The sequence below is a fragment of the Elgaria multicarinata genome, chromosome 1 (genome assembly GCF_023053635.1).
Source record: "Elgaria multicarinata webbii isolate HBS135686 ecotype San Diego chromosome 1, rElgMul1.1.pri, whole genome shotgun sequence".
Taxonomy (NCBI): domain Eukaryota; kingdom Metazoa; phylum Chordata; class Lepidosauria; order Squamata; family Anguidae; genus Elgaria; species Elgaria multicarinata.
The window spans coordinates 58,636,888-58,644,579 of NC_086171.1; the positions used below are offsets into that span (position 1 = coordinate 58,636,888).

Consider the following 7,692-nt stretch of genomic DNA (forward strand, 5'->3'; position numbering starts at 1 on the left):
GGATCAGGGCTCAAGAGGCCAATGAAGCACAAGGCCTAACAGAGACTCATTCATCTAGTCCTTGTCTATTTTACAAGACTTACTGTGTTTATGCAAGATTGTGATTAATTGAGTTAGATGACATGGTCATTGTACACTAAGAAAAGTAGTGTTCATCATTGTCTTGCCTAACTATAATATAATCCCCTTATGCTTAATCACGCTGAGCACAATTTGTCTTGATTGAGGATGGCTGTTAGGCTGTGCTCAGCATTGTTCCTGGAATAACAAACAGGGTGGGATTTTGTACAGTAGCCAGGATCTAACTCCCCTCAGCCACATCTCAAGTACCTTAGGAAGTCTGCATTTCTTGACTGTGGCAGAAGGCCCGAAATCGGTCCCACAGGCAGAACTGAATGGACTTGCTTCATATCATGATAGAGGTGTACATAATTATGCATGGTGTGGAGAATGTGGATAGGGAGACATTTTTCTCCCTCTCTCAAAATACTGGAACCAGGGGACTTCCCATGAAGCTGATTGGTAGGAGATCCAGGACAAATAAAAGGAAGTACTTCTTCACACAGTGCATAGTTAAATTATGGAACTCACTACCACAAAATGTAGTGATGGCCACCAATTTGGATAGCTTTAAAAGGGGGTTGGATAAATTACTGGAGGCAAAGGCTATCAATGGCTACTAGCCCTGATGGTTGTGTGCTATCTCCAGTATTCAAGGCAGTAAGCCTGTGTGCACCAGTTGCTGGGGAACATGGGTGGGAGGGTGCTGTTGCACCATGTCCTGCTTGTTGGTCCCTGGTCGATGGTTGGTTGGCCACTGTGTGAACAGAGTGCTGGACTAGATGGACCCTTGGTCTGATCCAGCATGGCAGTTCTTATGTCATTTCTGCCTTGCTTGCAAAGGTTGTAGTCCTTGTCTAAATGTGCACTATAACCTTTGTTGTCTTTTGAAATGTGGTAGAAATTGCATGGCATAGAAGAAAAGGAATCTGTGCACTATGGTGAAGAGCAGGAGTAGGTATTGTGGTCTCTGCAGGCACCAAGGCATCCTTGGACACCGTTCTTAGCACCCACTAATTTTTCCTACCTCTCCTACTTAAAAAAATAAACACATCATTAACAATTTTCATACTGAGAACTGGCATTGTTTCAAAAAAAAGTGAAGGCCTCCAGCTGTTGCCATCTTCATGTCCTAGGACTGTCTCTGGGCTACATGGTGGGGCTCAGAGACTTTCTTAGGAAATAGGACTGTGTTGGATATTGATCTAGAATAAGAGAGAAAAAGAAATGAGGGAATAAGTAGGCTGGCAGAGGAGGGGGTAGAGAGAAAACAAGTTTGCCTTCTATGAAATAAGTGTGTGTTGGTGCAGAAAGCTGTGGGTTTAAAGGAGTTATTTAACATGCTGGGGCTCAGACCCCACCTTGCCTTTATACTCCATCTTTGGGGCAAGTTATTTGTCCTTTGTGATTTGCTGTGCCTCCCATGGCAACCATTTTGTGATAGTGCCCAGGACACATTATGAAATTGCCAAAAGTGCCCACAGGCCCCCAAAGATTGCCTACCCCTAGTTTAGAGTGGGCTGCTCTCATAAATCGACTGCCATTTTGTTACTATTTATGATGACATTTTCAGAACACTTACATATGCTGATTTACGTGTATAGTTACAGATATGAGATTAAAGTACTGCCATAATGGAGGACCATTGTTCAAGTGCCAACCTTGCACATTATCTCACTGGTGACACATCATCCACCTCTTTTACACTTTCTCTGCCACTATTCACTCCAAGTTAAAGCAAATGGGGAGGAGTTTCCTCTTGACTTGCAGGTGTTTACTTGAGAGTAGGGAAACTGCTTGCTAAGCTCCCAGTCTTTGCTGGCCAGGCAATTATCTTGCCTGCCTTTTTCTTCCTCCATAGCTTAACCAGTCAGTGTAACCCAAACTGTCTAGGGAACATGGAGGTGGGGGGCAGGTAGGTCTGTGAGCATGTAAATAGGCATCCAGCTCGGCCTATTAAGTTTATTAAAGTAAGAGTTAGAACAGGATGCTGAAAGAAAGCTCTGAGTAAGCACAATAATATAAGAAAAGTAAAACCTACGCTAGAATTGTGGCCAACCTGAATCTATACCTGAGCAAATAGAATTAAGTCATGGAACCCTCTGCCCACCACTCCGTGCAAATCATAATGCTAGTAGCCTTTCATAATGCAATAGCTGTGTTTATCAATGTTACTTTCAATGTAATAAAAATGCTTCTTATGCATTAAAAAAGCCTGGATAAAATAGCACATACAACTTTTCCAAAGTGGAATGCATTATTTAATTTGTAGTTGCATTGCCAACTGACATTGAAATGTGTACAATGGGGACATAATAGAAGTCATGCTGAACTATAAATGGCTATAAAATCCAGATAAGATTAGTAGCGGCTGCTTTTTTTTTAATGATTAATATTTAAAACGCCAATAGAAAAAAGAGAAATGGTAATTGGACAATGATGGATGAAGAATGAAGCTAAAGAAAGGTGTCATGATGTTACTTATAGGATTCAAGTCTATTTTTGGTTGCCTTTCCACTATTTATAAGTGGGAGGTCCTAATGGTTCAGTTTTTAGATTTGAAATGATTTTACAGACACAATTGGATTGAAAGTTGCTATGTAGTCCTTATATTCAGTAAAATGCAGCACGAAAATGGCACACTCAGTGTACCAGATGTTGCCATGAGAACATAAGAAGAGCCATGCTGGATCAGAACAAAGGAGAAATGTAGCCCAGCAGTCTGTTCACCCAGAGGCCAACCAGCTGTTGACCAGGAACCCACAAGTAGAACATGAATGCAATAGCAACCTCCCACTGATGTTCCTCAGCAAGTGTGTACAGGCTTACTGCCTCTGATGCTGGAGAATGCGCCCCTTACTAACTTCTGATCATGTAATATCCAGAAGTTCATTATTTATTTTATTTAGGTCAAGGGTGATCAACCTGTGGGCCTCCTGATATTTTAGCGTACAACTCCCATCTGTCCTAGACAGCTAGGATGGCCGTCTGCCCTTTTTTATAGAGGGCAGCCCCCTGTTTGAAGAGTTGCCAGCAGACTGTTCTCTATTTGAAGGTCTCTGTTTGAGGGGCTGTTCTGCCCAATCCTGATATAATGGTAAAGGGCCATAAAAACTGTCACCTATCAACAGTGAGCAGGCCGGCACACACAAGTCACCTAGTCAAGTTTTCCACACATTTATTCAAATTGCAATTCTAAATTGCCACCTACGCATATAAATGGCCACAATTAAATAGTATGCAAAGTTGTGTCTGATTTTTTTGTGTTTCATACGTGGCTGCATTATGTAGTCGGCATGGTCGATGGGGAGGGATGATGGATGCTGTAAATCAACACATGGGGAGGGGGGAAATTGCCCACTCCAGATTTCATTACTTCTGCCCTGCTGTTCAAGGCAAAAAGTCTTCAAAAAGCAGCTTATGCTATAGCTAAGCTACTCTAAATACAACTTTAAAATGATGCAATTTCATTTAAGAAAATGCAATTTCATGAGTCTACCTGTTCTATGAGTAAGATTCCCAGTACCTGAACACAAACAAATATATAAAGGTGCAGTCCTATCTTTTGTGCCTTTGATGATGGGCAGCCCCTGAACCTGAAGGTGTCCAATCATACAATGCTGGGCAGGAGGAGTGGCAGAGGTGTTCACTACCTCCCCATCCTCAAGCCTGGCAGAGTTTGCTAGTGAGGGCACTTTGGAGCGGGAGGGAAGGAGGATGGAGGAGGCATAGGATAACCGGCCCCTCTGATCAATTCCTCTCCCAGTACACCAGAATGCCCACTTCTCTCATCCTCTGAGTTCGCTTTTCCGACCTTGGAGGGTAGCTGGCATGGTTTGTTTGTTTGTTTGTTTATTTGCATTTCTATACAGCTCAATAGCTGAAGCTTTGGGGGCATTTCACAAAAATTAAAACCAAGTACTATTTAAAGTATAAAACTTAAACCACCATACAAAAACTCAATATCAAAGTACAACTGGAATACAACCAAACAGCAATGCAGAGATTTAAAATACAGTTTTAAAACAGCAAAGTTTTTTTAAAAAAGACGATAGAATGTCAAAATACTGGGAAAATAAAAAGGTCTTCACCTAGCATCGAAAAGAGTTATATTCCCTCTGGGAAGCTCATTCCACAGCCGGTGTGCCATAGCAGAAAAGGCCCTCCTCCTGGTAGCCACTTGCCTCACTTCCTTTCATTTATTTAAAATATTTATGTCCCGCCCTATATCACTAAGATCTCAGGGCAGCGTACAGATTAAAACATACAGTATAAAACAATAAATATACACAGTTAAAAACAATTTAAACCATGATCCAAGTTAAAACAATATATAATTTAAAAGCATTTGTAGGGGTTCATGGAAAAGGATCCCTAAGATGATCTTAGGGTCTGGCGAAGTAGGTAAAGGAGGAGGCGTTCCTTCAGTTAACCTGGCCCCGAGCCGTTTAGGGCTTTGAATGTTAATACCAGCACTTTGAATTGGACCTGGACTGACAGCCAGTGAAGCTAGAAAAGTACTGACATAATGAGGTCTCATTCGTCAGTCTCTGTTAGCAATCATGCTGTCCTGTTTTGTACCAGCTGAAGTTTACGGATCTTTTTCAAAGGCAGTCCCACATATAATGCATCGCAGTAATCCAGATGAGAGGTCATCAGAGCATGGATAACTCTAACTAGTAGGGATGTGCACTCCACACCAAAAATCCTAGGGTCCGTTGGACCTCCGAAATCGCGGTGCGGTTAGTTTTTTGTGTTTTTTTCAAAACCATTGGAATCCTGCAGTGCGGTTAGAAGACAGTTTAGAGCCTGAATGGATCCGTAGGTATACGAATGTTTTTTAGGTGATGTGAGGGCTCGTTTGATGTTGATGAGTGGCTAACAGAACACTTATTTATTTATTTACAATATTTATATGCTGCTCCCCATTCAAAATTTTGGAGTGATGGACAAAATAAAACTGAATGAAAACAGAATGAAAACACATTAAAAATACATTTTAAAAAGAAAAAAAGTGCAAAATCAACCATGGCTGGTCATTAAGGGAAGGCTTCCTGGAACAATGACGTTTTCAGGAGGTGCTGGAAAGAATACGAAGTTGTCACTTCCATATTAGGAAGATGCTGAGGGGTGAGGGAGGGGTAGTTTTGAGATTGACATCTGTGATTAACCAATAGCCACAGTCTCCTCCCTGTGCCCCCTCCAATCACATTGCTCAGGGGGACGGATTGCAAATTATGAAAGAAAGGGCCCGTAGCACTGCTCTTTCACAATGTGGCTGAGGCTGACTGAATGTCCCAGAAATGGGGAAGTTCCATCAGCTTTCCCTAGCACCTGCCTATCTGGGGGCAGTTTGAAGCCCCCACTGCCCTTGCCCCACTGGTCCAGCAGAGCCAGTGGCCTGCCTATGGGTGCAGGGGGCAGGAGCCTTGCCCACAGCACTGCTGCTGCTGCCAGCCTGAGCCTGACCACTGGCTTGAAGGGGGTGCAGCCTCTTAAGATCTATCATATCTGGGATCCTCCACCGAAGAAAAATGATCCCAGGTGCTAGACTCGCATTTTGAAGGAGATAGGAGACTTCAATTTTTGTAGGAGGTTTCTAGTTTCTGAAACTTCTGCAAGCTCTCTTGAGAGAAAAGGAAGTGCATCTGAAGTGTGGGTTTGGGTGTGAGTGTGGGGGGAATGCTTGGAGGCAATCAAGGGATGAAGGGATCTGCATCCAGCTTGGCTCAGCTAAAGCCCTACTTAAAAGCTACAAAGGCGCCAAGTTTCATCTCTTTATCTTTTTGCCCAGAGAGCTCCGGCTATTGGGTGGTACAGAAATGTAATAAATAAATAAATAAATTTAAAAATGACAGAGATGTAAGCATTTTTGTTAATTCCCATTGACAATAATAGAGCGGTTCCCTGAAAAAGGAGCAGTTTTTTGCTTGGAGACTGAGCCGCCCCGAAAATTAGGGTGGGGAATTGCCTCATCAGAGCTTCACCCCGAATTTCAGGTAGGAGCAGACTTGCTCTGCAGACCCCTAGTAACTAGGCTACCTCTGCCCAGATAAAGGGCATAGCTGGTTCTTTCCATGCCACCTGGGAGGTAGGTCGGTCCGATGATCTCCGTCTCCCCCTTCCAAGGTCAGAGTGCTGTCTATGACCTCAGAAGGTGAAATCGGAACAATTCTATGATCCCTGGGATGCTTGCCCAGGAACCACAGGATTCCTCGCTTAGAGACGTGTCAAGTAAACGTTGGGTTAGCAGTGTTTAAGTTTTGGACAAGAGATGCTAATGCTCAGCTCAGTCTGGAAGGTGAAGAACCTCCTAATCTCATGTGAGTTATGCAGGGGAGTAGCTCTTTGCACCTTGTTTAGGGACATTTTCAAACATTAAGCCCTGTTATTGAAAGAAGACCTGTGAATTGCTAACTGAACTGTATATTTTTGTGAACCACCCAGACAGCTTCGGCTATTGGGCGGTATAAAAATGTAATACATAAATAAATAACAAATAAAATATTGCATGACACCATTTGGCTGGTGCAGGTGCTGAGGAAAACTACATTTATTTTTATTGTTTTTCAGGTCAGGGCTCTCAATGTTCTAGAAAGTTCTAAAAACAACAGTCTACAATGTACAATGCAATAAAAACAAGAAAGCGAAACAGAACGAATGATAAGCCTACAGAACACAAATGGCAATAAAGGAACGAAGCTGTGGAAATCCCCTCATTGTAGCCATATGTAATCCAGTGTCATTAGAGAAGAGATAATGGGCAAGAATAGCCATTTTCTTTGGCATTCCCTTTGAACTTCCAGACTTTCAATTATTATTATTTTTTAAGCCTACAGCACCTGGTATTCCTGGGCGGTCTCCCATCCAGGTACTAACCAGGCCTGACCCTGCTTAGCTTCCAAGATCAGACGAGATCGGGCGTGTTCAGGGTAGTATGGCCATAGGCCTTTCAAATATTGCAATATTCAATTTGGCTGAATATTCAATATTTTGAATGCATATTTGAATGCAATATTCAAATAGGAGTGTCACCTGTATTCTTCAGATATTTACTCATCCTTCCCTTCATTTAAGGATCCCAGGGCAGTGTGAAGGGTGGTGGTGGGGCATCATAATGACAATCTCATGAAGTAGGTTAAGCTGAGAAATACTGGTGTGCCCAACATCACCAAGTGAACCATAGTTGGGTATTTGAACTTGGCTCCCCATGACTAGATCCAAAACTCTATGTATTGCATTGTTTGCTTTCAAAAGTCCAAAATGTCATGTGAGGAAACCCAGTACATGACAATCAGTTAGAATTGAATCTCTCCATAACAGTACAGAACTGGCGATTTGTTTATTTGTTTCTGGGACCAAATGACAGTGGGGGTGTGGCTACACCCCTTGACAACATTCAGCCCTCAGAGGGATGGGGAGATGATGTGGGGGTCATGTGGCCCTCTACCAAAAGCCTATTCCTCATCCTTGAACTAGAATATTAGTTCCTTTGAGTATAAATAATAGAACGACAGCATATAAATATATTTATCCTCAGGGCATGATTACGGATTCTCCTTGGGGGCGTGGCTGGTACCCAGGTCACAGTCTTCCCCACTAAAGTGAGATGTGCTGTATTTCTATTTAATA

General features: G+C 42.6%; 1 non-coding gene across 1 annotated transcript; it reads right to left on the minus strand.

Moving 5' to 3' along the window:
* Positions 1-6,890: 6,890 nt before the first annotated feature.
* LOC134413532 (5S ribosomal RNA) lies at positions 6,891-7,009 on the minus strand. The gene has a single exon (XR_010026537.1). It is a non-coding gene; the product is annotated as a 5S ribosomal RNA (ribosomal RNA).
* Between the last annotated feature and the right edge of the window lie 683 nt (positions 7,010-7,692).